The following is a 14963-nucleotide window of genomic DNA, read 5'->3' on the forward strand; positions in this document are numbered from 1 at the left end:
AGCTTAATCAGCTCCGAAATCGCTTTTGCATGTTCTCTGAAGCTTTGATCAAAGCTTCGTGTCGTCCACTCAGTCACCGTCTATGATATCTCCTAAAACAGAGGTTTTATAAGCCGCGCCGGCGTCATACACTTCCATTGTAAACAAGGAGGCAACGGAGGCAGTTGAGGCAAGCAATGGACGCGTCACCACGTGATCAAACATGGCAGCGCCCACGGGATCGCCGCGAAAAGGGTCAATAGTAAACAGACAGTGCCCCATCCACAACATGTACAACCACATGAAGTGCGGCCGCTTGATGGATGGCTATTTAACAACTACAGGGCTTAACTGGGGTTTTGTGATTACGAAATAAACTACGTCGTGGTATTATATGGCATTATGGTTGAGAGTGAATTTGCCTCTTCGTATGTCGACTCATGTGCCGATAAGGTTCCGTGAGTCATTCGTGCCATCAGCATATGCACCATATCACACAAGAAAGCTATCGCTTACACTGCAAATCTAGTACACAACTTTGGTCATTAGGTATGTGCCGCTGTTTATTGTGCAAGATCGTCCAACTACTCAAATTAGCCGAAGTAGCTAAAGAAAACCGAAACTTCGACTGCGGAAACGGCGACAAATGCAGCGCGTATTTTAGAAAGCGCGAAAGCATGTGCGAATATCGCGTCGATTAGCCATCGGAATACCTGCAGATCATGTCGGATACGCGTGTTGATATACACGCACTCACGGAGTTCATAGCTCTGTGTTCACACGCAAGTTTAGGAGCACATACGAACTTCGTTCACATGCCTGTGGACTCGAACGACCCTTCAACAGCCGTCAATCAGGCCATTAGGCCTACTCGACGCTGCTTCGGTTAATGTTGGCTTCGTCGAGCGTCGGCGGCTAAACTTGAAATATGGTATCGAACCGATGCAGATCTATTCGCACGAGCCGCACGATACTCGGACAGCTGACAAACCGCCTCGCCTACGAAAGCGAGGGTATGTGATGGCATCATGTCGTTGTTTATATGGGTGTCATCTTCGCGACACACCGTACAGCGGCCTCTAGTTCCGGAGGCCGTTTGCAGACGCACATCGGTCTTTTTTAGAGCGGTGCTCTTAGGCGCCCGTTCCTGCGGCGAGTGTCGGCGTCGGCGTTGTCCCTCGTAACCGAGCGAACGAGCACAGCCCAGCGGGAAATGAAAGACGGCGACAGCGGAGACAGCGCGAAGAGGGAAGCGGAGGAGGAGGGTGCAGCGGAACCACGAGGCGGTAAGCGGAGGACGAGAGTATGGCGGTAGGGTGAGGAGGGAAGCGGAGTGCCGGCGGAGACCAGGAATGCAGCGAGCACGGAAACAAAGCGCCGGCATGGGCGTTGGACCCACGGCGCATGCGCTACTTCGCCTGCGCCGCCGCCGGTAGAGAATGCGCTCCGTGCGAGCCACGCGTTCCCGTGTTCACGCTTTCTTTATGAACACTGAGCGACGCAACCGGTGGAAACGCTTCGTCTGCCACTGCTGCTATAAACGCGCTGCCCGAGCAGAGGCTCAACGGCGCAGCCAAGAGGACCCTGTCGCTCAGAATCAAATTCTTTGCCACAATATATCGCGAAAAACACACAGGAGCATATAAAGATTGTGCTGCGCCCCAGAGGCGGCTTGAATTTGGAGAAAATTGGTCCCACTTCAGTGGGCAAAGCAATCACCGAGGCGGCAGGACTAAGTTTGTAGCAAACGAAGGATGATGTAATTTGTCGAAACGTTATTCAACACATTTTTGTGATCGGCACCACCCTTAGAGATAACGCAGAAATATATGTGCAGAACAAATTTATTACCGTGGCTGGCAAGGCCTACGAAGTCAGCGCCTATGACACTGCCCCTAGCGATACGTGCAAGGGGGTTATTAGAAATGCCGACATTGACAATGGGCCTGCAGCCCTTGAGACAAACATATTGGACGACCGCAACCCGCTCGCGCTCGGCGTCAAGATAATCTAGAAATCTGAATCAGTTATCATCGTCTTCGACGGACTTGGTGTGCCAAACTTTGTGAGATAAAGACCTACCTTGGTGCGCACTTTTCTATACCGCAAACAAGTTGATGTATGCTACACGTTTGACATGATTGGTCATCGAGCGGTCGTCTGCCCGGTGCCTGGAACTACGGAACGTGGGGGCTGTGGTTTGTGTAACCCAAGTACATCGCATGTGTGTGAGCCGAAATGCAAGTTTTGCGGTGGCTTGCATAGAACGGCTGACAAGGTGTGCAAACAACGATACTTGATCCCATACGTGGTACGTGTGAGACGTCAGGAGCGCGCGAGAGAAGAGCGCACGAAGACACAGGTGGCTGAAGAGGAGCCGCAGGTGGCAAGCAGTCGCCGCACATCCAGGGGGCACTCTCGCTCGCGCTGCCGCTCCCACTCCCGGCAACGCGCATCATCAAGACAATGAAGATCAAGCAGAAGCAGGAGTCGCTCCCGCTCCATGGGGCCGCAGCTGCACTTATTGTCTGGTGGAGGCGCTGACTCCTGGGCTGACAAGGTCAAAGACAAAGAGAAGGGCGCTGCCCAGCTGTGGGAAAGTCAGATTGCAGAGAGTCCAGAGAGAGACAGAATTACACCGTTAGGAAATGAGAATAGCAGCCTCAGGGCAGTGGTCTATAGGCTTAAACTACAGAGCTAGTTAAGCTCCACAGACAAATCACTCGTAACAAGTCCGCTCGGTCTGAGGTCCGTAGGTTAATGAGGTTCCGAAGTATATGGAGGTGGCAACGCCAGAAGGAGGGGCCCACGAGTGTCTGGCTCCCGAAAGAGTTAATGAGGTTCCGAAGTCGATGGAGGTGGTAACGCCAGAAGGAGGGGCCCACTAGTGTCTGGCTCCCACAAGAGTTAATGAGGTTCCGAAGTCGATGGAGGTGGTAACGCCAGAAGAAGGGGCCCACGAATGTCCGGCTCCCGAAAAGAGGGCCCTCGATCAGTCGAACCAGTTACAAACCAAGGCAAAGTCTGAGATTAAGGAGGCAATTTCTGCAATTAACGATAGCATCGGACAAATCAACGACCGACTTACTCGTATTGAGTGTAGCAAGGAGGAATCGGGAATTAGGCTGCAGAAGATTCAGACGTATCTTGTTACGTAGTTACGTAGACGGTAGTTCCCGTCATGGAGAACATCTGTCCCAAAACGCTACCAATGCAGGGCAGGTCTCTAAGTAACTCCCAATTGAATAAGATATCTTCAAATAATCAGGGTGGCAGCGCTAAATGGGAAATTAAGAAGTTGGCAATAGAACTGCAGGGGAATCAGTACTAAAGAGGCTGCCTTCCTGCAGTGAATTATATCGGAGGACTTAGAAACCACACGCAATTATGCTACAAGAAACACTGACGATAGATCTTTCTTTCGCGGGCTACAAGGTGGAATATTTTCGAGAAAGTAGAGGCAGGGGTGTCGCCATTCTGATAAACAGGAACATGCCTTATGTCCGACATTAGCTCCGCACGATACACAGTAATGTTGAATTTATTGCGGTTGAGATTGTTTCCAACAGTTACGTAGGCAATAGCAGCATCATATTTCTCCTCAATTTGTACAGCAATTCTAAAGATTCCAGACAGTGCTTCAAAGCCATCCTAGCCAAGGTCACTGAACTTGCTAGGGAGGCTCCTCTGCTTGTTGAGGGGGACTTCAATGCACCTCATTAAGCGTGGGTATACCCATTCTCCTCCGGCAAGGGCAGAGGCTGTGGACGCACGCATCGGACCTTATTCAAACTCTTATTACAGACCCAGAACATCCAACTAGATGCGGCTACTCCTCGTGCAGGGACTTCACTCCCAACTTAACTTTTGTCAGAGGGATCGCGGAGTCCATTTGGGACAATAGCAACATTGATCTGGGCAGTGGCCATTACAGAATAACTGGCAAACTCGAGATAGCCGCTATAAAGCTAAGGGAATATAAGCTCATTGATTGGGACAAATTCCGCAAATTAAGAGCCCCCCAAGGCTCATTTCCAGCTACGGCTGATCCGCCGCTCAAAAGTTGCGCAGAGCAACACGCATATTGCCGCAAGTCTGCTCCTAAGCAAGTCTTCTACGACGGTAGCCAGCGAGCCACTCTGTAAAAAGAGCGTCTGCTACGTCTCGCGCGCCTGCTTGGTTTCGTGGGGTGGCGCAATGTATGCCGCTCATGCACGCGCACGAGACAGTGGCGCGGACCATCACTGGAGAAGAAGAAGTGCGTTCGGCGCAGAGACGCTCGGGTGGAACGTTCTTAAAAAACTCTTTTGTACATAGTGAGTTCCAGGGCACAGGTTCGCCCTTAATAAACCAGTTATTATATTTTACTCCTCCAAATATCGTTACATTCTGGTGGAGGTGCTGGGTATGTTTGGAAGTCCCCTGGGTGCCAGAGAACGGAGTCCCGATCCTCAGCGATTGGAATCTGGAGAGCTGACTCCAGTGCACCAGCGCGCCAGCCGCCGACTTCGGGGAGACCCGCCTGAATTCGGACCGCTTCCCACTGCTACGGCCACACGGACGGTGTCTTCCGCTGACGCCACAACGATGACTAGCTAGGCGACATCACCCGAGGTCGTCGTGCACCCGCCGCGCATGCCCGAGCTGTTCCACGGCGACCCGTACGAAGACGTCGAGGATTGGTTGGAGCACTTCGGGAGAGTCGCAGATGTCAACGGCTGGGACCCGGCACGGAAACGTCGCCACGTGTACTTCGCGTTGGGGGGTTCAGCAAAGACGTGGTATGAGAATCACGAAGCGGTGTTAACGTCGTTGGAAGAGTTTCGGCGACATCTGCTTGCTGCGTTTGCAAGCGCCGATCGCCGAGAGAAGGCGGAGAATGGTCTGCAAGCCAGGAACCAACGCAACAACGAGAGTGTCGGCATGTACATAGAGGACATGTCCCGTCTGTTCAAACGTGCCGACGCAAACATGCCCGAGGAGAAGAAAGTGCGCCATCTTATGCGTGGCGTGAAGGAGGAGCTATTTGCCGGGTTGCTTCGCAACCCGCCACGTACTGTTGCGGAGTTTCGCACCTAGGCGACGACGATAGAGAAGGCCCTGCAGCAGCGCGCCAGCCACTACAACCGTGACGTTAGCAGCGCCCCTGTGGACGTTCTTTCGGCAGGCGTGGGCAATAACACCGACGCGTTGAGAGAGCTGGTGCGATCTATCGTTAAAGAAGAGCTTCGGAAGCTGCAGCAACCTGCAAGTCACGTCGACTGTTTCGTCGCTCGCCGCCGTCATTCGGGATGAAGTTAGGCATGCCATGTTGGAACCGCAACCGGAGGTGCAGCCTGTTTCTCTCGGGCAACCACTGCAGGAACGCCGCGTACCAACATACGCTGACGCTGTGCGTCAGCCTGCCGTGCAGACTCCATCATTCGCAGCCCTCAGTGCCCGCCCACCGGCTCCGCGCAGTGCATCTTTCCAGGGAGAGTACAGACCACGGAAAAGCGACGTGTGGCGCACACCTGACAGGACGCCGCTCTGCTTCCATTGCGGAGAGGCTGGACACATGTACAGATGGTGCCCATATCGGCGAGTCGGCCTTCGTGGATTTGCTGTCAATGCACCATGCCCCCGCAATGGGGAGAGACCCAGAGATATTGAAGATTACTTGTCGCGAAGTCAACCTTCAGCTGCTAGTTACCAACACCAGTCACGGTCACCAGCGCCCACCCGCTACCGATCACCAAGCCCTCGACCCTTTTCAAGTTCCCCAAGGCGTCGTTCAGAAAGCCCGCGCCCGGAAAACTAAAGCCAGCGACCTGGGGAGGCAAGGCCGCTGACGTTCGACAAACCGAAGATCCTCCGTCAATGTCACAGTGCAGTACCGACAAGCAGAAAGCGACGACTCCGATAAGTACGCAGAAAATGTCTTCAGACTTACTTATTGCCGTGGATGGACGTGAATCGAATGCTTTAGTAGACACGGGGGCTGATTATTCAGTCGTAAGCTACGCACTCGCAAAGCAGCTAAAGAAAGTTTTGACGCCGTGGAACGGACCGCACATACGTACAGCTGGGGGTCGCCTCATTAATCCTCTAGGAATATGCACTGCAAGAGTTCTGATTCGAGGTGTAACTTACGTTACCGAATTCATAGTACTTCCGGACTGTTCGAGAGACGTTATACTCGGTATGGATTTTCTGCACGCAAACGGTGCTATAATTGACCTGCAGAATTCTAGCGTTTCCTTCTCGACGAAGCTGGCCATTGACATGGAGGAGCCTGAGGAAGCGGACTACACTGCCTTGCGAGTTCTCGACGCCGACGTAACTGTGCCACCACGAAGCAGTGTACTGGTTCGCGTCAGAAATCAAGCATTCGTTGACTCCGAGGGCATAGCGGACGGCAATGTCGAGCTATTGCTGAAGAAATGTATTTGCATTGCTAGGGGCATTATCCGCTTACGCGATGGGCTTGCCGATCTATTGCTGACAAACTTCGGAAATGAACTTCAGCATGTCGCGAAGAACACTGTCATCGCCTTCCTGCACAGTTTTACTGCCGTGACAAGCTTATGTACCCTGAAGTCGGAGCCACCTCCTGCGAAAACTACGAATAAGGCCGCATCAGCAGTTGCAATCAGCCCACACCTATCGCCAGCCGAAGCGAAAACCATACAAGACCTCATAGGTGCTTTTGCAGAGTGTTTCTCTACTTCCTCAAGAGTACGGCGAACGCAGATTGTTAAACACCGTATAATAACAGACGAAGCAACCAGACCTGTATACCAACACCCATACCGAGTATCGCTGAAAGAACGGGAGATCATAAAGGATCAGGTGTACGAGATGCTTGAATGTCATTCAGCCGTCCAACAGCCCATGGGCTTCGCCGGTAGTTCTTGTCAGGAAAAAGGACAACACAATGAGATTCTGTGTTGATTACCGAAAACTGAACAGCGTCACCAAGCGTGATGTCTACCCCTTGCCACGTATTGATGACACCTTGGACCGGCTGCGTGATGCAAAGTATTTTTCTTCATTGGATTTAAAAAGCGGATATTGGCAAATTGAAGTGGACGAAGGAGATCGTGAAAAAGCAGCTTTCGTTACTCCGGACGGACTTTATGAGTTTAAAGCACTCCCATTCGGCCTCTGTTGCGCGCCAGCAATCTTCCAGCGCATGATGGACAGTGTCCTGTCAGGTCTCAAATGGCAGTCATGCCTAGTCTACTTGGATGACGTTGTGGTATTCTCTTCAACGTTCGAGCAGCACGTGGATAGGCTACGTTCAGCGCTTCAGGCTATCCAGTCGGCCGGCTTGACAATCAAACCGGAAAAGTGCCAGTTTGGATTTGAAGAGCTTCGTTTCTTGGGTCACGTCATCAGCGCTCAAGGTATTGGGCCGGACCCTGAGAAGACTGCAGCCGTCGCAGGATTTCCCAAGCCACGAGATAAGAAAGAGGTGCGTCGATTTTTGGGCTTATGCGCTTACTACAGGCGATTTGTAGAAAATTTCTCAAAAATTTCCGAACCTCTAACAAGACTCACGAAGGAAGACACACCCTTCGTGTGGCATACCGAACAAGACACTGCTTTCAAAGAATTAAAGAAGCGTTTGCAATCCCCGCCAATCCTCGCCCACTTCGACGAGACAGCAGACACAGAACTCCACACAGATGCCAGCAATCTGGGCCTTGGCGCAGTTTTAGTTCAGTGGCAAAATGGAGAAGAGAAGGTCATAGCGTACGCTAGCCGCAATCTTTCAAAAGCTGAAAGAAACTATTCTGCGACAGAGAAAGAGTGCTTGGCAGTCATATGGGCCATCAGCAAGTTTAGACCATACCTCTATGGCAGGCCGTTTCATGCAGTCAGCGACCACCATTCACTGTGCTGGCTGGCAAGCTTGAAGGACCCATCCGGACGACTTGCGAGGTGGAGCCTCAGACTCCAAGAATACGATATTACCGTTGTATACAAGTCTGGGCGTAAGCATAACGACGCTGATTGCTTGTCACGCGCACCGGTCAGCTCTCCTCCTTCCGAAGACGACGATTTCCCATTCCTTTGTGTTATGCGAGCCGCGGAAATCGCCGAGCATCAACGGGCCGATGCAGATTTGCTCCCACTCATAAAGTATCTCGAAGGGCATAACGTTCAAGTTCCACGAGTGTTTAAGAGAGGATTATCTTCATTCTGCCTCCGAGATGACGCCCTCTACAAGAGAAACTTCCAAAACAACAATGAAAAGTTCTTACTCGTCGTACCGTCAGTCATGTGGCCTGAAATATTAGAAGCCTGCCATGATGACCCGTCATCAGGCCACTTGGGTGTCACCCGAACATTCGCCAGAATCCATGCAAAATATTATTGGCCGAATTTATTAGCGTCAGTACAGCACTACGTGAAGACATGTCGCGAATGTCAAAGGCGAAAAACACCACCCGTAAAGCCAGCTGGTCTTCTTCAACCCATAGACCCACCTAAGACGCCATTTCAACAAGTTGGGATGGATCTTCTTGGACCATTTCCCACATCGTCATCAGGGAAGAGGTGGATCGTTATCGCGACCGACTATTTGACACGATATGCTGAAACTGGCTGCCTTGAGCGGGGGACGGCTGTCGAAGTTGCCAAGTTTTTTGTTCACAACATAGTGCTGCGACATGGCGCCCCAATGATTGTCATAACAGATCGAGGTGCAGCATTTACAGCTAAGTTGATGCAGTGCTTGATGACGATGACTAACACCAGTCATAGACAAAGCACTGCATACCACCCCCAAACAAACGGGTTGACGGAACGCCTGAACCGCACCATTGCTGACATGTTGTCAATGTATGTTGACATCGAACATAAGACTTGGGACGAGATCCTGCCCTACGCTACATTCGCCTACAACACGGCCCTACAGGAGTCCACTCGTGTCACTCCGTTTGAACTTGTCTATGGGCGCACCGTCACAACAACGCTGGATGCCATGCTGCCAGCAGATAATGACGACGGCAACCCGTGCGACGTTGACGAGTTCCTACAAAGAGCCGAAGAAGCCCGCCAGTTGGCACGATGCCGATTACGCCATCAACAATGCAAGGACGCACGTTCGAGGCTCTAGGCGTGTTCACGTGCCGGACGGTCTTCGGCGTCGTCGTTTTCGGCGCGGTAGAGCGGCGCGCGCTCTCCTTGTCGTGTGCTTCTTGTTTGAATGCACCGCACCTGATCTGGGCAGTGGCCATTACACAATAACTGGCAAACTCGAGATAGCCGCTATAAAGCTAAGGGAATATGAGCTCATTGATTGGGACAAATTCCGCAAATTAGGAGCCCCCCAAGGCTCACCCCCAGCTACAGCTGATCCGCCGCTCAAAAGTTGCGCAGAGCAACACGCATATGACATCAGGGTGTTGGAGAGGCTTATTGTCACGGACGTCCAAACGGATAGCATGGATTTCAGACTCGCTAACCTCCTCGAGGCCAAGCAATAGATATTAGCCCGATTGAAAGGTCAATGCTTGAACAGGAGACCTAAGAAGAAAATAGGAATATTGAACACAGAAATGCAGGAATACTGCAGAATTCTATGCAGACAGCAGTGGGACGAGATGTGTAACTCCCTGGATGGCAGAATCCACAAAGGCGGTGCCTGGGGCCTCCTAAAACATCTCTTGGATGAGAGCAGCTCCGAGTCCAAAAACAATCAATGGTCGCTACTATGCAAAATTATTCACAAGGCGAGAAAAGAAATCGCGGATGACAAGCTGTTGGATGACCAAGCAAATCAGTACCTCCCGCTCAAGAGGACGCAATCGTTCATCCCCTTTCCGGTCGGATACTCGGGGTCTCCCAATCACGCTCTTGACGGAGACTTCTCGGAGGGTGAAATTCGCCTTCCGATTCAGGAACTTAACGGTAAATCTGCCGCAGGCCCCGATGGGATCTCCAAAAGAGTTCTGCGCAACCTTAAATATAATTCGGTCATTTACCTAACCAGGCAAACCAACAGAATCTAGAAAGAGGGCCGCGTTCAGAAACGGAAACACGCACTTACGGTACTGATTCACAAGCCGGGTAAACCTCTTGGGCTTAATAACCTCAGACCAATCTCTCTGATGTCATGCCTCGGTAAGGTCGCGGATTATGTCGTGCTCAACCGGCTCTCGAACCACGCGGAAGAAAACGAGCTTTTTCCGTCCACCATGACCGGATTCAGGCCAGGACTTTCGATCCAGGATGCTATGTTTAGAATTAAGAAGGAGCTTATAGAAAGAGTCACTCGCGAGACAAGGGTCATACTCGGTCTTGATGTAGAGAAGGCTTTCGGCACTGCACACCACATGGCAATTCTCCAGGCCATTTCGGATCTTAATCTTAGTAAACGCTTTTTCCGCTATATTCAATCTTTTCTGAGCGGCAGAACTGCTTTCTTGCACATTGGCGACTTAAAATCAGAACTTTATGAGCTGGGTGACAGGCGCACTCCACAGGGCTCGGTATTGTCTCCCTTCCTGTTCATTCTGGTCATGGCCAAGCTGGCCAAAACATTGTTAGACATTGAGGGGGTTGAACACCACCATAAGGAAGTGAGGTTACCTCAAGCCGCGTCTGTGCGGCTTTTTTCCCTCATTCACTTCCATGTACCACTCCACTGTAAGTGTGTGTGTGTGTGTGTGTGTGTGTGTGTGTAAATGGAAATCAATAAATCAAATCAAATAAAATCTAATCATTTGTGCCGATGATGTTACTGTATAGAGCGCTGGGGGCAGCGACAGAGAGTTGGAGGCTCGAATGCAGGAGGCTATTAGGGCCACGGAACTCTGCCTCTCTCCAGCGGGCCTCAAATACCGTCTTTTACCGTCCTTCCATGCCAGGACGAAAACCCAAGGGCTGGGAGCAAGATAGTCGGCGACATATGGTGCTCTTTGACATGAATGGTGATCGCATCCCTGAAGTAGGGTCGATCAGAGTCCTAGGACTGACTATTGAGGGTAACGGATACAATAGCTTGATGATACAAAAGATAACTGGCAAAGTGGATAATGCTCTACGAATGTTTTGACACATTGTCAATAGAAATAGAGGTATGAGCGAGGAATCTGCCATTAGGTTCATTCACGTTTTCGTTCTTTGTCATATTACTTATGTTGCGGCTATGATCGATTGGAAGAAAACACAAGAGAAACCCCTCGATACCATCATCCGTCGAGTCTCCAAGGTAGGCCTGGGGCTACCGTTCAACGCATCCACTGAACTCTTTTCGAAACACAATACTCTAGCTGAAATCGCTGAGGCTCAGCGTATAGCTCAGGTCGCCCGGGTGTCAGGTAACAGAGCTGGCAGGGACATCCTGGTCACTCTGGACATTTTTACTGAACACTAAAAGGATAACGTCAGACATCTTAGCAAAGACATCAGGGACGCGATTGTGCTTCGTCCCTTTCCCTGGAACGTCCACCCCATCTTTAACCAAGGGAGAAGGCTCGCCCGCGCGAAGGCTCTTCTTGCCGAGGCTGCATGCTACGGATTCCACAGAAGCTGGCTTCGCAGACGCCACCCAGGAGGTCAGTCGCGAAGCTTTTTCGGTAGCCGTAATAGACGCCCACGAACGAGTCTTCAACGCACTCTCTGTTTACACCAAGAATCCGGAGGTGGCCGGACAAATGGTCATTGCACTCGCTCTGCTAGATCCACAGCGCTCGGTAATCTATAGTGATTCTAGGGCAGCCACTCGCGTCTTTGTTAGGGGAGTGATAGATGCGAAGGTTTTCAAGTTACTGGAAGGTAGATCCATTAGTCTCCACTCTATAGTCTGGTTTCCAGCCCATATGGGCGATTTCGTGGGAGCACAGCGGAACCTTAGCGAATCCGCTCATAGGGCCGTGCGAGGACTTGCCAGCGCGCTCCCCTGCAGACCCCCTCGGCTCCTTTTAAGACCTTTAAAGATCAACTTCAGACATATAATGAGCTCACCAAGTGCTTTATTTAGGCGGGAATTCTCCCTTCCAAACAAGGAACTTAACAGGGCGCAGTCAGTCACTCTCCGCTTGCTACAGTCGAATTCGTACCCCAATCCTTCACTTATGAGCTGAATCGATCCAGACTACAACTGAACTTTCAATCGTGCGCAGTGTTGTGGACATGTGAACTTGGGATACATGTCGTGGGAATGTGCGACGCAGGCTTCCTATATGGAGGACAAGAACAAGTGGGACGACACTCTTAGGAGCAGCGAGCTACAAGACCAACTCTGGGCTGTTCAAAAGGCTCGCGAAGCGGCGGGGAGCCTAGGGCTCCCCGTCTCGACGTGGGATGTGCCCTCTACACCTTAACGAACAATGGGGTGTCTTTCAGGACCCTTTTCGGAAATAAAGTTTCACCACCACCACATAAACAGCGGCGCTGAAAATTGGCATTAGGGAGTATCGTAATCGTCGGTGAATTTTTTTTTCTACTTTCGTGCAACCTCTAGCATGACTAGCTTTAGATTTACACAGCAGCTGTGAAAGTGTCTTGTGACTAGTGCGCAGACCACCCGGATGGAGACATCTGCGCAGATGGTGTATAGACCATAAGGAGGGAAGGTGCACCTCGCGCGAATTAACCGTGGCCCTTCTGGTTTCAGAACCTTTGACAGGTGGCTAATCACGCTGAGCCCGACAACAATAAGGCTCCTCCTCATTACCATCAGCTCGGGGAACTTTTTGCGGAGGGGATGGAGCGCGTACTCAACCGGGGGGGGGGGGGGGGGGCTAGGGAGGGGTTGCAGGTGGGTTTTCCATTTTATGGTAGGTAGCCCTGGTATATGGAACATTTTTGGGGGGAGGGCAGCATGTGCCCGCTGCGTCCCCTTCCTGCCCCTGGCTCGACCACCATCGATCCGCGCAACGCCAACGCTGGCTAAGCGCGATTAAGTGATCGAGTTACGTGATGCAAGGCCCGCGTTCTTGTCTTTCGGGCAGATTGACCTTCACGAACTGACGACGACCCGCAAAACCCACCTGCCCGTAATGATAGGAAAGCCCTTCTGTATTTTGGAGGAAAACAGGAAAGGTAACTTTCTGTACAACGAAAGTTTGCCATAATATAATAGTCCATAAAACAAGTGAAAACCTCACAAGTAGCAATGGGCGAATATTCAAACTTTCGAACGAATCGAATACTACACACTAACTATTCGCTATTTGTATTCGAAAACATTCTATTCTGGATTTTTGAATATCTAAATATTTTGCAGCAACCCAGAGTTAAAATCGCAAACTATTCCCCGTCTGATAAGCAAATGTCGCAAATTTAAGAAATCAAACAACAACACAAGTTTTTGAAGTAATGCAAAAACAAAATGGGTATGCAAGCTTTGTTGTCGTTCTCGCGGCGGAAGCCTACATGAAAACCACGGATTTTTCTTGTATTCTATAAATTAATGAACCTTGACGTTTAGTGATGTATCACTTTAATCTGTTACGCTACAAACAGTGACGTTTTCCTAGGAACGGGACCCTTTTTCGTTTGTCTACGGCACACAAGTATTTTATGAGCTTTTTATTTTCTTTTTCCAGAACGCCTCATCTTTTTTGAACAAACATTTACTTAGTTCCTTGTTTTTGGAAGTCTGGTCATACAGCAGCCATTTATTCTAAAAAAGCTTGTGTGCAACCATGGTCTAAATACATTGAGAAGCCACTTAATTATGCCCTTCGTTTATGACAATTAGCGATAGTGTGTTGACAACTGATTCTAACTGTTCGTAATAGTTGGCTGTCTTTTTTTACTAGTCTGCACAAGCGTGGTCCTAATTATACTGAAAAAAAATATTTATTCTACAAATATATGTGTTTGCGTTTGACTATTCAATATTTCATTCGATAATCGACAATTGCTATTCGTGTTGAATTGGTACTCAAAGAATTTGTTATTCGCCCACTTGTACTCGTAAGATATTCGGCACAATATACCTTCACTGCTTCTTCAGCTTCAGACGGCAAAAAAAAACACACTTGATGCTATTCAATAGACGTTCTATTGATAAACAAGCTACCTTCCAAAACTTCATATAGAAAACAGCAGTAATAGTGCTAGCACACTAGTTTAGTGGCCCTTTTAATAAGAGTATACCACACTGCACAGCTTGATTCCTATGTGCTATCGACCAAAAATGTTTACGGACCCAGGGATCTGACAAAAAGTTGAATATCTCCGCAGCCTCAAAACGCCACCCTGGTATTCCCATTTCCAGCCTCTACTGGTATATGCGAACAACATTGCGATGCACGGTTTTACTGGCTACTTTTAAAGGCTGCTCGAATATTTAGCGTTTTCTGGGATCCCGTGGTTCGTAAACTTTCTGGGCCGATAGTACCTAAGATATTGATAACGTGCAACGTTTTTGTTTTAATATTAGCTTTAGCACTTCTTTATACTTATTCCGGGAACCGCTTTTCCCCTGCTAATTTAACGCGATCGTTCTGAGCAAGACGCGCCGACGTGCATCGGAACTTTCTCGAATGTTAGCGTTGCTTTTTTCTGTTGTCGATGCTCTTGCCGGATCTTGTCCTATCAGAGTGTACGTGCGACGCGAAAAGCTATTGGAAAATCACCACCAAAACTGCAGGTGCAATGGTTTGTTGATGATTGGCATGTTTGTTTTGAGCTTGTTCTTTAGTGAAACGTACGCAGTTCTGCACAGGCGGCGACTACGGGGGGGGGGGGGGGGTGGATCCCCGAAAACTTCCCGGGGAGCTGTGCCCCCTTCCCCCCCCCCCCCCTCCGGAGATTAGCGATGGGTTCAGGGGGCATCAGGTTTTTTGTACGGTCTTGGATAAACTGACTGAAGGACTACGGTTGCCTAAAAGTTCAAAGAACCGCACAGCCTTAAATTACCGCGGCTACATTAATTTGTCTCTCACCAACAAAGCAGAAGACCAACAAAACCAAGAGTTTCAGATCCAGTTCCAGTTCAGATCCAGTTCACCATCAGTTCCAGTTCACCATCAGATTCA

This window comes from Dermacentor silvarum, chromosome 9 (genome assembly GCF_013339745.2).
Source record: "Dermacentor silvarum isolate Dsil-2018 chromosome 9, BIME_Dsil_1.4, whole genome shotgun sequence".
Classification (NCBI taxonomy): domain Eukaryota; kingdom Metazoa; phylum Arthropoda; class Arachnida; order Ixodida; family Ixodidae; genus Dermacentor; species Dermacentor silvarum.